We start from the raw sequence: 20685 nt of genomic DNA on the forward strand, positions 1-20685 counted from the left end.
TAAAGGTCAGAGTCACTTACATCCTAAGGCATGTAATTCCTGCCTTTGGGAACTGAAAGGTGCACAAGTCCATGGGACCTGATGAGGTGCATCCACGAGTCCTGGTGGATATAGTTGCAAGCCTATCTGAGAAGTTGTGGCAGTCCAGTGAAGTTCTAAATGGAAAAGGCTGTTCATCAGTGTGCATGAGTTTTCCTATGTAAAACCTACCAGACAACAGTCAGAGCAGTTATTAATCACTTGAACTTTCATGTTTTACTGCTGGTTTATATTAGCTGAAGATATGTTTTATCCACTTTCATACTCTATTTGCATATAAATACCAGTGCATACATGTTATCCATTCCACAGAGCCTATCAAAGAGTCTTCCACTGACTTAGAAAAAACAGCTAAATAAACAAAACCAACCTTCAAACAGAGATGGTAACAGTGTGCTGGACTTCTGCAAAATAGTTTCAGACAGTAGAAGAGTATATTCAGTAAGAGAAGAAAAACTAGGTGTTAAGAATACAAAATTTAACTTTGATCTGTTTCATATCAAAGAGCACACAGATTTTAATTAGATACCATGCTCAAAATTCTTATTCCACTGCCAGACAGAAGTGGAAACATTTAATGTTACCAGGGACAAGCCTGGAAATTTCCACACTGGTAGAAGAGCATTGATTACAGTTAGTAATCAAGTAGTGTAACATGGTTAACTATACTAAAAACTTGTCATATGCTTAGTGTTCATGCCTTAACTGGATTGAGAGGAATGAATTCTTACTCACTGGCAAAACAAGTCATGGCATCACTCTTAATAGTTAGGCTAAAAATGTTGTTAATACAGAGGAGCAAATACATGCAATTTAGTAATTCCTAAATTAATTGCTTCAAAGTAGACACTTGTTTCCTTCATTTATCAGTCCACTTTTGTGCTGTGAAACAGGCTCTGATTATTGAAAGTGGCAGCTGTACTACAGCAGCAATTTGTGAAGCAGACATTTAAAACATCAACTCTGATTAGATAAATTATTGCTGTTATGTACAGTTCAGACATCTATCTGGCTGTCAGTGCTTGCATTCAGTCATTGTTCATGCATAAAATTCACACTGGATGTGACTGCTGAGTGACAGAAATATTAACATCTATACATTACACAGCAAATGAATAAATAGCATTTTAGGTGATTCAGTGAAACATTAATAGTAATAAGTGATTTTCTTAATATTTTCATTTTCATTTTGGATCCATATTGGGCATACTTCATTTGAAATAAACGTTTCCTCATGAAGAGAATAATTAAGAAGCAAAAATAGGTCTGTGTTTATGGCAAAGACAATCTTTTAATTATGAATCCCAAAATATGGCAAAAGCATTTGGCTGGTAGTCTCAGCAGTGTTTAATTAACAACAACAACAAATGGATGGATGGCTAGATAGAAGTTATTTAAATTGCAAAGCTGAATTGCTTAAAAATATACATGAATATTCCTACATTAAACTATTGTCTGACTTCTTGTTTCCCATATCAAATACTCCTTAGAAAGCACAATGTGTACACTTCAAGTGTGTTGTTATTAGAACAAGGAGATAGAATTTCAGAAATGTTCAAATTTGACATTTTTTTGTCATTTGGAAGAAGAAAATGGTAGCAATTTGAATTCCCTAGAGTTCTTCAGCAGACAAAAAGAATCAGCCCTGACACTTAATGGCATCATGGCCCTTGGCAGTCAACGCTTGTGCCATTCGGCTCTCCATTCTTGGTACTGTTTTGACATAACAATACCAACCTTTTCTGTATTGTCCTCCACGTAGTATAAAGTACAGATTTATTTGATTTTCAGAATTTACTAAGCTGTTAAAGTATTAGTTGCATAAATATATGTAGATATGCTGCCTCCACAGATGGTAAACAACATAATGAAGAGGTAAACAAATTATGCTAATTTTGGTAAGATCCATGGATTCACAGATTCACATATTGAAAAGTAAAAAAAAAAAAAAAAAAAAAAAAAAAAAAAAAAAAAAGTCTTAGTCATAAGAAGATACATTTTCCCCTTTAAAAGTGTATTCCATAAACTAGAAGCTTAAAATATGGGAAACACTTCATCTTTAAAAAATAGGAAAAAAATAGCATAATTCCAGTCACTTCTCCCCCATCTTATATCTCCCAGTCGTTGGGATGTCTCGATACAAATGAACCTCAAAATAACAAAATGGTAATTGCTGGTATCGTGTTATAATCCAGACCCACAAGTCCTCAGTAATGCAAAGAAGAGATCCAAACTGAAATCTAAAATAATGCCAGTCACAGCTGATTTCAACTAGAAAGAGACTCTGAAAAAAACAGCATCCTGAAGACAAAATTTGTACAGTGCTCTTCTGTGGCCTGAATTTGACAGATTGTGACAAATTGTTGTCATAAGTCCTTGCAAAATTAAATATAAAATTCTAAATAGGACCAGATATTGTTTATGAGACTGAATAAAGAAAGGGTAACTAGAAAGTGGTTTTGGTGACAGAAGGTCCATTTACCTAACAGCCAAGCACTTCACTTTGCACTGGGTGTGAAGCAATTCCATGCTCCAACTCCATCAAAAATGAGTAAGGAATACTGATTTTGCTTTGTGTCATATGCAAAATTAAAACTGAGATAGGTCGTAAACCTATCTCAAATGTAAAAAAAAAAACAAAAACAAAAACAAAAAAAAAAACAAAACAAAACAAAACAAAACAAAACAAAACTTACAATTAACACAGCATTACAGTGGTTTGTAATGGTTTGGCTGTTAGAGGCAAACACAGTAACCTACCCACTAGGACTCGAGTAAAAAAAACCTCTAAACAATAAATAATATTCTTTTCTCTTAAAAATAGAAGTTGGTAAAACCTATGAAAAGTTTAGGATTTTAAAAAGGTTGTAATGATGTAGTAAATAACTTAAAAATATGATATTTTTTAAAAGTTTTCTTTCAATTATATCATGTATTTTGTGTCTTTGCCACATACATCAGCTGTGTTTTTCAAGTCAGAACTTTTGTTCTTGCCTTCTCCCCATGAAGATCCTCACCATTAATTTGCCTCCCAGGACTCAGGATGTAAGGAAAAGTTGTAACCAATACCAGGCTCCTAACAAAGCCAGGGTAGATGTGACATAAAAGCTTGAGCCCAATTTCCAAACAATCACTTAGTTTGGGCTAGAGCACAGAACAGCCCCTCTAGATGCCAGAAAACTGGATTTACAGTTTTAGCTCTAAATAATGCACCAATATACATGCCCTGTTGGCAGGCAACAGGAGGCTGGGCAGGCTGTAATAGAAAGATGTCTGCTTTAACTCACATAGGATATTATAGCAGAAACAAGGTTTGAGTTTTGAAAAATCAAAGACAGAAAATTACAGTCCTTTAATATACTGCAGAGGATTTTATTTTCTCACACTTCTCTATGGTTTGTTTCTTTTTTAAAGTAAATTCATTTAGGAACTAAAGCAAGACAGAAATCATTCTTTTACTTCTGGAGAAAAGCTTGAAAACGTGAAGTCTGATGGCTCTAAACCAGAAAGCTAAGATAATATATCCTTCGAAGTTCATGGTATTATTAAAGACCTGAGTCATGATTTTTGAGTGCTTGAGGTTAACAGTAATTTATTGATCTCAGCATAAGAAAAGGGTACACTTTTTCAGAAACAATTGTTTCACTGTTATCACATACACTTTTAAAAGTATAGTATGTGATGTGTATCCTTGTATTCTCTGTATGTTTTTTTGTTTGTTCGTTTGTTTGTTTTCATATCGAAGAGTTTTTTCTCTCAGAAACAAGTCAAAACTTTTAATTGATTTCCAGTCTGAAGAAGTAAGGGTATCAGATTGTTTGTTTTATTTGAAATTTTGACAATCTGCATACCAGATAAAGTACTGTTATTCACTGAGTGCTGCAATACCATCACAGCTTTGGACAAGGCTGAGCAGAGTTTCTGCCTCTTCTCAAGCCAAGCTCATTTCCCCCAGTTCTCTATATCTCAAGGAGGAAGAAGGAACCTCTCTGTCCTCAGCGGACCTCACTCCATAGCAGATGCTGATATGCAAGTTGACACTGGGATCTGCTCTTTTTCCCCAGCTCCTCTGGGAGTGGATCACCCCCACCAGCACTCAGACAGACCACCAGTGATCCTGCTGCATTTCACTGAGAGAAGACTGCCACCAGCAGTGGGTAGGTGGGAGAGGGGGAAGTGAACCAGGGTTTACTTTGAACATCTCTCCTTCCACATTTTTACAGAAAAGTCCAAAAATAGTATACTCATCCTCAATCCAAGGAAAAGATATAGGGACACAGCGCGTTGCAAGTGATCCAGAGTGAGGGGAGAGCAGGCAACACAGAATAAAGATTAAGACGGCAATATGAATGTGAGCTGTCGTACTTAACCCTCTGGGCAATGCTTTGCTTTAGGATTTATTTCTATTTATTTATTTAAGGATTTGCATCCATCTGTAAGCAGTCCATTTATTTGCAATGTCTATGGTCTCAGTCAAATTTCTGCAGAAGTGGTGAGTCCTTGGATGGCTTTTCCTGCAATACTAGAAGTATTTCTCCCTCTCCAAAAAATGCCCATTTGCTGATGTCTTCAATTCTTCTTTGTACAGCCATTGCCAAGCTATTGGATGGGTTTCACTTCTACCCATTAGACAAACTGTTGGCCACTTTTCTCCTGGGGGCACATGTTGGAGAAGCCTCTTGACTGATCCCATGCTGAAGAACTGCTTTTGTACTAAAATGAGATATAATTATCATGAGACAGAACAAATACACTCTGTGTTTAAAGAGATGGGAAGAAAATTTATGTTTGTATTTAATTGTATTCTAGATTTAAAAAAAAAAAGGGGGGGGGGGGGGGGAGGGTGGAATCCATTCAAATACTATTAAAATGAAGCAATCTGAAATGCCAAATTCTGAAATACCACAATCCCATAAGTATTTTTCATTACCATTCAGTTAGAAGCTGATTAGAAGATAAAACAGACACGTGTTTTCATTTGCACCAAACATGGAGGTGAAAATAGAAATAGAGGGCACATATTCTGAGTAGTCAACTGTCTTGCCAACTTCAGTTACTCACAAAGTATGAATTAGGGTGCTAAGAAAATCACAGCCTGTTTTTTTCTTTAAAAGATCTGTAAATATTTTTGGGTTCTTTGCACCTTCTGCTTTTGAGCCTTTAGCTAACATTTGCTTTGCATTTTAGGCTTTTATTAGTTTGCACGAGATGAGACTCTTTATTCAGTCCTTTATTTGTTTATTAAATGAAAGTGGATATCATGTAATTAACTAATTCTAGGAGCTGGAATTTTACAAAATAAAAGCAAATAAAAATTCAAGTACTGTGATCCTCATTCTGCAGTCACAAAGAGCAATCAGTCACCCAGAGCCAGCATGCTGCAACATCCCAAAGCAGCCCAAGAAGGAATTGCTAAAACATGAGATGGATGTTTTATCCCTTACAAAGCCTTTCAACACCCACTCATTTCATTCTAAAAATGAAATTATATTAGAACCTTATACCAGGTGCTTATTATCAGGGTAGATTCTAAAAAAAAAGAACAGACTCTTGGGAATCAAAAAACAGAATACTGTCAACTGAAAGGAATGGCACAACCTTTATAAATATTAAAACAAATGTACTAAACTGTTCAAACAATTATGTGCATAATTTTAGTGAAAGTATTCAAGAGTAACTATTCAGGAAATTATTAGTTATGTGTCTCACAACTTAGAAATACACAATCTAGAAATGCATTTGAAATCTTTACGCACAACAGTAGTAACTCTAAGAGCTGTGCCAAAATTAGGTGTAAAAGCCCATCAGTGGTTCTATTTGAAATGATCTGATTTCAGAAATTAGCATTTGATTTAACACAAACTGGGGTATATAACAGTCCGTTTCAGTGGAGTGGTGATGCAAAGGCTAAATGTGTGCCTACGTACTTCTAACACAAATAACATTTCTGTGACATCCAAAGCAATAAAGCTAGTGCAGCTAAGACTGAAATCCCCATTTCCAACCCTGCTGTTTGCTTCTAAAGAGGTTACTTAAGTTTAATCAGAATCACAGAAAGGAGTATGGATTCAGAAGTATGGATTTTCCAAAAGTATGGAAAGTCTCCAAAAGGACAAGAAAGTTCCCAGGCAATTGGGCAGCTTTGGAGATGCTGCATCCAGCACCTAAATACTGACACATTATTTTTTAAAACTGTAACATTAGACTAAAACTATGAGACGCTGCTCTTTTCTATTGTCTCATCAAAGTATCAAAATCATATTTTTATCATGCCTCAGAAGTAGGCTGAAAAACAGACCTATAATTTCAAAAACAGCAGTTGGGAAGAGGCATTAAAAATGATGAGACCTTGTTACCATTGTAGAGCTATAGCAGAGCTATGACACATCAGTACCAACAGAAAAATGTTTCTAAGTTTCTTGGAAGATTCTGACATATTTCTTTTGTTTACATACTTTAGAACTACTGAAGTGTCAAAATCCATGGAATTTCAGAAGTGTTTCTTAAATTCTTCAGAATACACCATCTGTGCCTAAAAATGAGAGGATTTCTTTGAGGAAATACGGGAACTAAAAATGTTATGTCCTCAGATGTCAACTGATACTCAGTATAACAGAAAATTACATTCTTAAAAATACCATACAGGATAGAAGGCTGCTTTTTGTTGTTGTCGTTGTTTTGTTTTGTATTTTTTGCAACATCCGACAGAAAATAATGTTCTAATAATCATGGTGAGTGGTTCAATTGTCAGACACCAGACACTTATTAGAAGAGGTGGACTAGGGTTAAAAAACTGAATTGTTCTTGTAATAATGAGACTCAATTTAAAGTCACTGTAACTCACTGTTTAAGGGCCCCAGGATTTTTTGAGTAAATTCTCCTACAAAGTCTGATGAGACCTTCTACTTTTCTACTGCTGTAATTAGCAACAAAATTAACTGCAGCACTTAGAGAAAATTTATGCAAATATTCTTGGTCTCTATTTCAACTAAAATATTTTCTTACTCTTTTCACTATGTATAGCTTTTATAAGAGTTTTCTAATTCCTACTCAAGCATTTTGCGTGTTTGTATTTTCCTAACTTCAATTTCTTGTAAAACTTTATGGCTCTATATAGTGTATATGGTGTTTGCTGCCTGTGTAGGCTGCAAGTAATTTCTTATCTTCTTTTTAAATTGATTTCTGGAAGTGATCAGTGAATAAAAGTGTAGAGATATTAGCAAGTTTAACACTCTGGCTCATGAACTTCAAAAACACTGTGTCAGTTCTTTTTTGGCCTATGCTGCCAGGGTGGAAAAGTTCTGTTTGCTCCTACCCATGAGCACAGACTACCTTTCTTATCACTGCCAAACTCAGAAAGGGATGTAGTATTGTTTTATTTTATGTAAAGCAGCTAGATAGCAACTAATTTTATGTATGTTTAAAAACTCTGTTGACAAATCCCAAGAAGAAATTATGTTTGCTGTCATAGAGCTTGGGCAAGTGGTGTTGAGAAGCCCAAGAAACCAGAGATTTCAGTAAATCATGTCCAGCTTTCAGAGAAAAACTGTCATATCTGAATGATGAAGTAGTACTATCAGAACTATTAGCATACTCTACTTTTGAGCATAGTAACGTAGCAATGTCACTACTGACTTTGAAAAATGTAAGGTAGAATGGTCCAACAGAGGATGCATTTCTCATGCTTTTTTTTATCATTTTTAAGTAACAATACAGAATAACAGCTGGCCCAATAGAACAAAATAGATACCCTGTTAATTGACTAAAATATGTTAAAATCCAGGACATAATATTAATATACAACTCATAAAATGTAAGGATTACAGCTTGTTAGAAGTTTTGCTATGAACTGTTGTGTTCTCCATCAGAAATGCCAATGAAAAAGCAATGTTTTCTAGATAGAAGTGTTATGAGGAGAACTGAATTTCTGAATAGAAAGAAACATACAAAGGCCAGGGAAATTTTATGCAATGTTGGCATCTCAAGATTATTCTGCTTCTCAACGCTGGAAAAAAGCAGTTGCATCTGGACCCCATAATGTAGTCAAGTGCCCCTAGCCATGGACAATGAAATTTATCCAAGTATATATTCAAAGCTGTATGCTTTCCGTGAAAAAATGAACAGCCACAGCAACTGTCTACTTCTAACCACAGCAGCTAAAATACCATCCAGAGATGTGGGACACCTACATTTAAGATCCTATTCCAAATCAAACAGAGCCCTCCTATCCTCAGCAGCCTTTCCTTCTAACAGCAGGCATATATCTTCAAATAACCAATGTGATAATATCAAAATCTCATTATAGCAACATATTATATGTCTGCTTTTTCTGAAAACTCACAGTTTATGAAAGACATTGTATTTTAAATGTGGTACTTCATATTAATACACTTAATTAAAATTGCTTTGCCTCCTGGCTTTGAAATTTATTTATAGCATTTTTGAGTTACAGCCACAGCTTATGTTTGTGGATTGCCTTTTGTCTTTGATATTTACATCTATACTACCCTTAAACAACATCAACTCAAAAGTAAAGAGCAAAGTAGACATCACTGTAACCCTTGGTAATTAAAGTACACACAAGAGAAAGAGAAAAAAAAATAAAATAAAATAAACAACCCAACTCAATGAGTCATAATACCACAAAATATGACAGGTCACTTATCTCTCCATGAGTTGTTTTTAAGCAAATGTTTCAGGATAGCAATATTCTTAAACATGCTTCTGACTGTAGTTCCAGAATGAAATTATATGAGCAAACAAAATGGAACCTGAAACGCCCCTTGCTCTTTTTCTTCTACTATCAATCAAAACTTGAAATACAGCAAGATCTGCTCAACATCTCACTATCAATACTTTCTAATGTTATAGTTGCACTTATACAAATATTCAAAAACAATTTGTGTATCATTGCAGCTTAACCAACTCAACAGACAATAACTCAAAGAAGTTAATGCATCAGGAAGATAAAAAGGTTTACTAAAGCCCATTTAGATCAATGGTTACAAGCAGCTGAACAAATAACTCATGTAATGACTTTTGTTTTCTCAAACATACAAAATGAAATCCCAAGTCTTGGAGAAAAATATTGCCAAAAAAAAAAAAAAATCTTTTGAACCATGTCAAATCCTTGGCAGCCAGGCAAACAGACTTCATAGATCAAGACTTTTCAATTAAGATGATATTCTCTTGAATGCAGTGTGGTTTACTTCTACAATATGAAAGCTAATATAGGCATCACAGTAGTAGGCTGAAAAATAAAGCCGGTTTCATAGGGTAATTATACTTATTTCTCCCTTTAATTTACCAAGAAATTAAGAATGTACAAATTGTACTTTTAAAGCTATTAAATGCCAGACACATACTAGACTGAAAGAGGTTTCTGCTGTTATAGAATTAGTTACCTATTCATATAAAGCAAATATTGATTGCCAAATGACTGCTTAAGTTTGTTTATAACCAAGCATTTGGTGAACAATTATGTAAACTGAATTACAAACTATTACATGAAACAGTGAAGTCCAGCAAGTGAGTTACTGCACAGCATAAGATTGTGTTTAGCTTTATTGCTCAGTTGAAGTTACCTCATGTTTATCCAAATATCTGCATTACCCTGAATCAGAATGCCTAATTAAACTCTTACTAGAGCTATGCTGAAGACTTTTCAGGGAAAGGAATATCATTTATGCAGTTTTGGATTACTACTTAGTACCAGTTATTCCAGTTCGAGCTAAAGCCTCCATATGTTGGTAGGATACAATTAATAAATTATTGCAGGAGGCCAAGATAAGAAATAAATTTTATGTTACCTCCTATTTTTTTTATTTATTTTTTAATGTTACCTCCTATTTTTAGTTTGCCTCTTAATTATACAAACAGCTTTGTTTATCTTCTTTAGCAAAGGCTCCATGATCTCTTAGAAGAAACCTGTGAATGATGGAATATATTTCAGTGGCCTTCACCTACTACACCTGCTACACCCACTACCCTGTCAGATGCCATAAAGTCAATAAATCTTGAAATAATGGTACAGACATTATTAGAACAATAGTTACTTCAGGCTATTTTAAAGAAAATCTTGTAGCGAGTCACAAATATGCTAATGTTTACGTGGCCAGTTCCATGAAAATAGAAACCAAAGAATTTACAATAAGGGAAGGGAGGGGGGAGAAAAAAAAGAAAGAAAGAAAAAAAAAAAGAAATTAAAAAAAAAAAAAGGAAAAGAAAATGGAAAAGAAACAAAAAAGAAACAGAAAAAGAAAGGAAAAGGAAAAGGAAAAGGAAAAGGAAAAGGAAAAGGAAAAGGAAAAGGAAAAGGAAAAGGAAAAGGAAAAGGAAAAGGAAAAGGAAAAGAGAAAAAATGTCCACTCTTTCTGTATTTTATGTGTGCATGTTTTACAAACCATTATATACAAAACAAATATATTCCTTCCCTTCGTCAAAGACAATTGTTCAGTGCTGGATATAAATGCAATAGGAAGTAGAGAAGTGATGAAATAAGCCTTCTTTTAGGAAAAGATATCTTGGATACTTTTTATTTTATAGCTATATTATACCTCCATGTCTGTAAAACTGTAAAAGCATCACATAAATGCTCTCATGATTAAACTAGCTGCAACACTTAAAAATTCTTCTTTAGAGGAGCTGGTCTTAAAGTACACTTAGTATTTAATTCTGAATTCAAAAATTATATGACTGCATTTTCCAAGTAAGTAATAAAAGCATCTACATGCTTAGAACATAGATTACTGTTCATATCTTTGGTCACATCCACAGTGCTTTGTGTTCTACCTGTGCTTCAGCTTGAGACTCATCCTTTGATGGATTGCCTATGGGGAGGAGTTCCAGCATGCTCAAGCTCCTCCACAGTATTGATGCTGAATTCACCCAATTTTTTTATTATGCTTATCTTCTCCAGATTTCTCTTTTGATCATACTGACTTTCTTGTAGATTTCTTGCTTCCGACGCATTAATATTAAAGATTTTATGTTTTTTAAAGTGTTTCCTCCAAAAAAAATTTTTTGCACTGACTCATTATATATTTAATCTGCCATGGTTAATGATATTTTCTGCTTTCTTCATTTGGCTGTAACTTCAGCTTTTTGAGGGCTTCCTTTTTAACTTTATACAGCCTCCCTTACTCTACCGTTTAGCCATGCTGGCTCATTTTGGTCTCTGTAAGGGCCATGCTTTTCCACCAGTTATATCAACATGAGGGGAAGATACTTTTATGAATTAAACATTAGCAAATGCTGTGAATGCTAATACACTGTGTTACACATTTAACATAGACATACTCTATTTCTTTAAGGACTGCTTTGAAACACTTCAAATTAAATTCTAACAAGTAATGTTTCACTGTCAATGAGGAGTCTCAGAGTTTTTACACCCCAATGTAAACATGCTCAAAAAGAAATTTGCTTATGAGTCATAGGTCTTTGTATACCTAAAAATAAAAATTTAATCTTACTGATGCAATGTTACTAGAGGGGTTACTGCTCAGCAAATACATTTCTTCACAGCAAGGACAGACCATGTACATGTGAACTAAAACACAATGAGCATAAACATGCTGTATAAGCCTGGACAGATGGATGGACATATTGATTGACAAACGTGTTTGAGTTAGATATCAGAACAAACTGTTTCCTAATCCAACAAGTATTAGAGAAATCTTAAGTCTAGCACCCTGAGACTGCTCCAATATTGAGCAGCACAAGAGCATTCAGAGCCTACCTAGTAATAACCCTTAGTTAATACAAAAGCAAAACTTTTTTTTTTTTTTATTTTTAATTTTAATATTCAAAATGAAGGATTTATTTGGAGTTCAAGATTAAGGTTGGCAGAAAACACAGGGAGAATCCTCTTTTATAAAACCTGCTTGTGCATTGCTACCATTTTGCTTCTGTATTCACTTGGAAAAAGGGTCAGAGTTATACAACTACTAAACACACCTATATGATACTGCATAGAAAAAAATGGACATTGTGTATATTAGTAGAACAGGAATGACTTTTCTGATCTGTGGAAATGTGCAAATGTAATGGTGGAAAAATAATCATGTTAGGCTTCTGTGATTTAAGTTTTTGGGCTTGTTCACCTGTAAAGCAGAACTCCCCAGCTCCCTAGTTCTATGCTCAAGCAAAGATACTCATGGCAGAGCAGCTTCAGGGACTGCCGTGACCAAATCTGCAAGAGGTGCACCTTGTGGGACTGTCTAGAAGGACAAGCCTTCAGCATTGGGAACTCAATTTCATCTGCGAGGCAGCCCCTTCTGTTCCTGTGCTTGCAGCAAGGAGTTGCCAGACCATTACAATATGCCAGCTGTGCCTCTTCATATCCAGTCTTCCCTAAGCTAGTCTAGAAGAAAAAATGAGGAAGAGATATATCTCTCATCTTTATAAACAGGCTGAGAATTCATAAATGAGATAGATCAACAGACAGACAGAAAAATGTAACCCCTCATGCCTCTTTTTCTTGTGCATCACTGAGATGATAAAGTAAGCTGGAAATAATCCAGCTATTTATACTTTTGTGTTTCACCCCCCCCCCCCCACACACACACACACACACAGGAGTTCTAATTCTGAAGTGCATTCAACATCAATTCAATGCCATTCATTATGAATAGCTGACCAAGGAGACGTCCTCTCCTCTCTTACATGCAGACTAAATCAGAGTTACAACTGGTTAATTACACACAGCTTCAAGTAATGGAAGCAGGTTTTTTGTTTGTTTGTTTGTTTCCAAATTAATGCTGCAAGTATTTACACTTTTTTACACTGTTGATATCTAGTCAACAGTTAATATCTAGTTATCGAAGTCTGAATTTATCCTTTCTTTAGAAGATTCCAGTTGTATCCAAGTATTAACCTAAGCCTACTTTAAATTACAGTAGCTAACAAGGAGTATATACATGTGGACATTTATACATTATGAAGAGCAAGTACAAGTCATGACCATACTTAGTACTCTACAAGTTATCAAAAGATTTGTTAAAAGGATTTCTTTTGCATTACCCACCAGACAAACCCCAAGGCACAGTTTGGATATTATGACTTTTATTATAGATTTTTTTTAATTAGAAAAAGAATGGTATTATCACACTTTTTTGTTGTTGTTGTTAAAGAAGGTCTCAGACAAGAAATCATTTTTTCCTTCAGACTAGAAAATTCTAAGTAGAAAAGCAAAAATTTTAACCTACAGCGATAACCATTAAAATACAATTTAAAGTCAAATTACAATGACGGGAAAAGAAAAGTGATTCCATTGACATAGTCATGGTTCTAAATTATTTATGGTAGTTGCTACCACTTTGTAATATTTCTATTTTTCATTAAATGAGGACTGGAGAAATTATGCATGGCTTTAAAAATAACCTAACCTCAACATGTCATTAAATGTTCTGAAAACAATTTAAGTTTTAACTCTTCTGATTTTGTATCATATTTTAGACCATATGTATGACTGAAAAGAGCTGCTTAGTTGTAGATGGGGCTATTATTCTCAAGTGTCTAGGAAAATGTGCTGGTGATAGTGCTGATCCAATGAATGTTGCCACTGTCTGTTGCACCTCTTGTCCCTCCAGCTAATGGGAATGCTTTGCTGTTGCCTCATTAGTGTTTCTTTGTTTTTTTTTCATGTGAAGAAAGTATAGTCTCAAAAATGTAATCAGTAGGCACTTCCAAACATCTAAAGACATTTAGGAAGTATTTAGCCTCTGAGGGCTTTCCCAGCCCCATCCCAGATGTGCCTCACTTCTTTGCTAGCAACCTGTGAGACCTTGGAAAGTGTTACTGTTGGCAGACTATTCCCCCCCACCCATATGAACACCTCTTTTAACCGCAGTCTACCACTAGCTCAGCTGCAGTGGTGTACACCAGGCACAGTGCACTCACCAGGAAGTCTGTACACACCCAGACCGACTGCCCGCTCAAAACTGCATCAGTTCAGGTCTCCAGGTGCAGAGAGTGCCTGAGCCTGTTGCTACCACCTGCGGGGGGCAAAGAGACTGTGTGCATGAGGTGCGAGCAGGTGGATGACCTGGGCTGCCTCGTGGCAGAACTCAAGGAGGAGGTCGAGAGGTTGAGGGATATCAGGGAGTGTGAGCATGAGACAGACTTGTGGAGCAACTCCCTGCACAGCCTGAAGGACAGGCACCGGGGTGAGACACCCCAAATGGGGGTGGACCCCCTGCCCTGTTGCTGTCAGGCAGAGGCAGGGAACCTAGGAGTTGAGGAGGAATGGAGATAGTTCCCTCCTGGACATCACAGACGATGCCCCACCCTACTGGCACCACCTTCCCAGGTGCCCTTACGCAACAGGTTTGAGGCTCTGGAGCTTGAGAGACCAGTAGCTGAGGAAAAGGTAGTAAGTCCGCTACAACGGCATCCTGGCTTGAATAAGAAGCAGTGTGGAGAGCAGGTCTAGGGAAGTGATTATCCCCCTGTACTCTGCGGCTCTGGTGAGGCCGCACCTCGAGTACTGTGTTCAGTTTTGGGCCCCTCGCTACAAGAAGGACATGGAGGTGATCAAGCGATTCCAGAGAAGGGCAACGAAGCTGGTGAGGGGCCTGGAGAACAAGTCTTACGAGGAGCAGCTGAGGGAGCTGGGCTTGTTCAGCCTGGAGAAGAGGAGGCTAAGGGGTGACCTTATCGCTCTTTATAAGTACCTTAAAGGAGGCTGTAGTGAGGTAGGGGTTGGTCTATTCTCCCATGTGCCTGGTGACAGGACGAGGGGAAACGGTCTAAAATTGCACCAGGGGTGTTTTAGGTTGGATATTAGGAAGAACTTCTTTACTGAGAGGGTTGTGAGGCATTGGAATGGGCTGCCCAGGGAAGTGGTGGAGTCACCATCCCTGGAGGTCTTTAAAAGATGTTTAGATGTTGAACTTAGCGATATGGTTTAGTGAAGGACTTGTTAGTGTTAGGTCAGAGGTTGGACTCAATGATCTTGAGGTCTCTTCCAACCTGGACAATTCTGTGTGATTCTGTGTAATGTGATTTTAATTTTTGTATTTTTATGAAAATGAATAGTGAAGAAAGAGGTGCATCAGGTGGCTTTATGCTGACATATATTAGAGACAAGCATAGTCAGACCTTGTCGATGTCCAGCTGCATCAAAAGATTTTACAGAGCTACTCAACTGATACAGGGCAATTATGGGATAATCTTGCTCATAGCTAAAGATTAAATTAAATCCTCAAAGCTTAAAGAAAAACAAACAAATAAACAAAAAACCTTACATAGGTTATGTCTATAAACAATCTTGTTCTTTTTAAAGAGCTTCATCAAATGACTTTTTAATGTGTGAGGACTGCACGAAGTTAAAAATGAAGTTATTGCAAAAGAGTTGCTGTCATATGGGGGGCAGCTGCTGTATCATTAGCACAGATGTAACAAAACATCACAACATCCCTGCTGTTTACTAAGTGCATCCAAACATTTCAAGTAACTGTTCTAATACCATTAGAAGTCTGGCCTTTACACGCTACATAGAAACTAACTCAGTTTTTAAAAAAAATGCATCCCTAAAGCACGCTACTCCAACATTGCATTTTGTTTTGTATCTGGGTCTTTGGTGATGCATCTGGCCAGCAACAAAACGAGGTACAATCCAGATGCAAGGAAACATAAACACCAGTTCCTGCGGAGTTGATAAAACTGTTCTCTCTTTCTTCTAATTTCATTACCTAAATGTCTACCATGAAAAAATTCAGTCACTCCAACTTTCAAAAATGTCTCTTTATCACACAGTTTAAAACCCACAGTTTAAAACCCACTGTTTAAAAAAGAATAAAATAAACTATAATGATCATAACAGTATCATTTACATGCAAGCATATTATCTGAAGTTAAGAAACAGTAGAAATGCAGGGGATTAACTTAGGCATTGCTTACACACAAATACTATTGCCTTTCTCAAAATTGTTGTGTTGTATTTTGTGTAGTATATGCCTTTTAAATTACAAAGAAAGGGACAAATGAAATGTGGAAGTACATAGTTTGCTCAAGGATGTTCCTTTCTGTGAGAACCATATAGATAATGGACAACCGTGGCTACAGGAGAAATGTCCTTTAGTAATGTGATATAGGTGGGAGATGGAAGTCTACATTTCATTAGACATGCACTACACATTAATTAATCACCAGTTAATGTTGAGCTCCTTGGAGATATTCATCAGTTTCTTTCCCTACTTAATGACACTAAATTATTTAAGGTAATCTTCATTAGCTTCTGATATAAGTGATTTCTTCATTTACTTACAGCTAGACAATGATTCTAAACACTGGTAGTTACTATTTTTAATAGCTTCATTTTATTTACAAAATTAACCAAAAAATATTGACAAAAAATACCTGTTCTCAGATATTACCTTTAAAACATTTTTTATTTTTTCAGAGGACATTCCCACCATATGTTCTATCAAAAATGGGAGGAGAGCAACTGCCACTAATGCATTAACTGTGGTAGTGATATACTACACATTCATTAACTAAAGCAAGGATTGATAACAGATGTTAACACAGCCTCCAGTATCTTTGGCAAATGCATCCCTTTGTCTTGTTAATAATGTCTCCACCTTGTGCAGAAAATTTTATTTAAATTTAAATTTCTCTCATTTTTCTGTTTTACCTTGGTGAATAATGTCACAGACCTTTTATTTGTAGCTCTGCTGTTCAGAAAATAAATATCTTGACACTGCTAAACTTGAGAACTAAGTGTCACTGCAATTTTTTGTTAGGATGATGGCAAGCTGCATTTGCAGCTATCTGCAGTAGGGAAAAGAGACAATCTAGAATACTTAGTAAGTATAATAATAATAGTCCCAAATGATTGAAGCTTTAGACAAAAATAACTATTTTTCCTTGCACTTGTAAATTAGAAATATTCATATTAAATCCTGTGCTACTTTGATTTCTCATCAATATACAACGTATATTAATGCATTGCACAAATGCATGCACAGCACAACTTCTGATACTATAGCTACTTACATTAATGTTAGTGCATTGTGGATTAGGAGACAATTCAAAAGGGAAATATTTTGTGGTAGTCAGATCAACACCTCAGAGATAAAGCTGTCCATCATTGTCCCAGATGAAAGCCATGAAAACAAACTGATAATTTATCAATAAACTCATTACTTCTTCGATGCCTAGAAACCTGTAAAAAGCCAAAGTACTGTTTTAAGACAGGCCCATCATGTTCTGCTCTTCACCATTTCTGCTACGAAATTGTCTGAAATTAAATTATCCATGATTAGTAGGATGCTTAATACTTAGAAAATGCACGTACATATAGGAGCAGGAAATATTAATACCTTATCTAGACTGATTCCATTCCTGTTCTTATTCAAGAAAAGTTGACTCTGAGGCAGCTGACTGAATTTGGAGAATTTTTTTTTTATTAGTTATTATTACTAATTATGATGTACAGTATTGAAAAAAAACATGCAACATCTAGAAACATATTCAGACTTCTCATAGAACTACATGCCTAAGGTCACCCTGTTGCTAGTATTTGAAGGTGGAAAAAAAGATAAAATAGAGCATCAGTTTGTTCACTGATTAAAAACATTGCACTGAGGAAGCCATCAAGTTCAGCTTTTGAACATAGCTTTTTTATTGTTGTTGTTAGTTTGTTTTTGTGTTTGTTTTTTGTTTTGTTTTAAGTAACTAATAAGACCTATGTGTCAAAGCAAAAAAAAAGAAAGCATACAAGTTTTGCCTAAGGCTGGATATATCTTTCTAGGAGGAACATATCCCATGCTTAATGAAACAAGTTATACACAGAGGAAATAAAAGCTGAATATCAGAACTGCTATTACACATGGTCACTCAGGGTACAAACAGAAGGAAACAACAACAACAACAAAACAAGCAAAGTAAAGCTCTTTTTCCTACTTCTCACACACACACACACACACACAAAATAAAAATTAAAAAATTCACAGTAGTATTCCCATTATACCTACACCCAGGATACATTGAAAGTAAATCCCTCCATGTAACAGGCAGTGAAATACTGCATCTAAGCAATAGTACCAACCCTAACTTCAGGTGTTAATTTAAGACAATGTGAATATCCCTTAAAAGTCACTGCATGCATTAAAAATGTCACTGCATATCTGTGCCTCACTGAGCATTGTATCAATCCTGGTCCCGAAGGTATGATTTTAGGGGCAGCAAAACTGAAAATATTCAGTCTGCCAGTTTTCCTCAAAAATCTCCAAAGACTAGATAGGCCCACTTTTCTTTTGCATAAAAGGTGGAAAACTTCCCAAGTTCTAAGTAGTTACCTGGAAAATATTGCTATATTTAGGTGAAAAAAATATCACTGTTGGCTAAGTCTCAAAAGGTTACTTGGAATACATTATAATTTAGGTAAAAATTTGCAATTGCTAATGTTTCTTATCTAACAAAGCATCTGCTTATGTAAGCTTGATCTATTTACTCTTGCACCAACTTTAGAAGGATCCTAAAAAAATATTTGTTGCTGACTATATGCCTTTTGCATATCATTTTACTACTTAGCAACAATTACTGTGGCTATTGTGTTTTCATGAACAAAAACAACCCCACAAACTACAACCATTTTAAGTACTAAACTTTTGTAATAAAGTATTTCTATGTAGGCAGAATTTCCAAGATGGAAAATATTAATGCTAAAGAAGCTTTCCTTGCAGTTTACTGCCAACCAAGGTTGCTACTTAACAGATCCCAGAATCCTTTCTTAACATAACAGGATAATAGTTGCACACAGGGCATAGCCGTCCACTGTTGTACATGGAATTTTGTACAAAATATACAAAAAAAAATGTACAAAATAATTTTCTGTTTTCTGCTGATTCCGTTTTGAATCAGCATGAAAATTTTAAGACAACCATAACAACAGTGACAGTAGCAATACTCAGACAGGTGGTGTAAAGGAAAATACTTAAGTATTGGAATGTGAGATTTGAAGGAAGCAGCATGCTCTGACCTGTTATAACTTCAATGAATGCTCTCTGACTCTCTGACTTATGCTTTCTTTCATTTACAGTAGAAGCATTTGTTCCCAGAGGAGCTCAATGTAATTGAGCTTTTAGCAAAGTGGGCTGCCAGTGACATGCACAGCAGCTATTCAAATCAGCTTAGATAAGAAAGAAACCATTGCTACAAGACAGTTTTTTACTCACACTCTTGATATAACCTACTATGGACTAAAGATTTTGATGTATAATAGCTGCAATACTTGGGCAAATTCAGGTTGGTAAGTACTTTTACTAAAATATGTTGTACCCAATCAAAAATATACTTAATTCTCAAGATTCTAAGTGTCAGAAGGGTACAAATTTAAAAGAGATTCTTATAAATGCTTGCATAGGTTCAAACTGGAGATGACATGGCAAAAGTCCTTTTGTGGCTTTTATAATTTTCATTTTTGAACATTGTTTGGAAATGCAGTGCTTCAGAATCACCATAAGACAATGGAAGAAACAATAACAACCACCACCAACAACAACAAATAAGCAAACACAATTCTATTAACGGATTTTCTGATTTTGTTTTAAGTGGAGCATAGGACAATTATGTCTTACTTAAGTCATTTTCTTCAAACTCATTCAGCCATCCTTAAATGAGTGGCAACACATTAGCTGAGTCTTATCATTTATTAATGTGGAATTAGCCTTACAGCACAATTCATGTACATTTATAGAATGCTTGAGCAGAAGTGTGTTGTTGTTTTTTGGTCACCTATCAAGTCTAAACTCCCCAAACATAAACATTAGTTTCATGCTATCGAAGTAATAGAACTGGATGTTCTGATGGAAAAGAATACAACATGCTTTCAGCGGGAGAGCAGAGAGAAGGCCTCAGTTGCCTTCATCTCATGCTCTAATATTCATTGCTGTCTGTCCATTCATTGAGTCACACTCATACAGACCCATCCACAAGAGCACAAAGAGTTAATCTCTTTGCCTTTCAGGCAGGAGGAGTCTTCATCTCTGCAAACATAAAAATGGATAATGTACATGCACTCACACAGATTGACACCCTGTTCTACTGTCAGCTACCCTGAAGCTATTTGGGTTCACTGATATCACTATTATTTAGAAGCTCAAATAATAAATTAACATATGTGCAGTTTGTGGCTTACAAATAGAAACAAATAAAAATAAAGTCATATCTAAGGACTGTGGTTACAAATTATTTTGCTCAAGGCATCTGATGAACACAAGAATACCCTGTAATTTCTCAGAAATATTCCCATATCAAAGGGAAATTTCCTACTTTTCAAAAGGAAAGATAGAACATAAAAATAAGATTTCTGGGTTAGGGAAAGACTGTGACCATGCTTTGACTATTTGCTCATCATGCTTTATATGTCTATGTTTGATTGCAGGGTTATATGACTTTTCACCTGTTCATAGTATGGGCAGAGGCTAAAATAATTGAATCTCAGCTGTCACAGCTTTCCTAAAACTTACTGTATTTTATGAAAATATGTTAAAATAGAAATTTTTCAAGGGATCATCTACTCACATTCAGAGAGAATTTCATCTGCAGTTTGTATATCAGGAACAGTACACAGGGCTGATTTTTTATTCATGTTTAACATTTTATTTTACAGTTTAAAAAAAAAAAAAAAGAAAGAAAGAA

General features: G+C 35.6%; 1 long non-coding RNA gene across 2 annotated transcripts in view; it reads left to right on the forward strand.

Moving 5' to 3' along the window:
* LOC119716929 (uncharacterized) overlaps positions 1–20685 on the forward strand; it is a 185184-nt gene that overhangs the window by 138521 nt on the left and 25978 nt on the right. Inside the window, exon 4 of one of the 2 annotated variants that reach the window (XR_011808970.1) lies at positions 4104–4196. The exons of the other annotated variant lie outside the window; for it this stretch is intronic. This is a non-coding gene — a long non-coding RNA (uncharacterized lncRNA). The remainder of the gene's footprint in view (positions 1–4103; positions 4197–20685) is intronic. 2 annotated transcript variants of the gene reach the window in all.

The sequence above is a fragment of the Anas platyrhynchos genome, chromosome 4 (assembly GCF_047663525.1).
Source record: "Anas platyrhynchos isolate ZD024472 breed Pekin duck chromosome 4, IASCAAS_PekinDuck_T2T, whole genome shotgun sequence".
In the NCBI taxonomy this organism is placed as follows: Eukaryota; Metazoa; Chordata; class Aves; order Anseriformes; family Anatidae; genus Anas; species Anas platyrhynchos.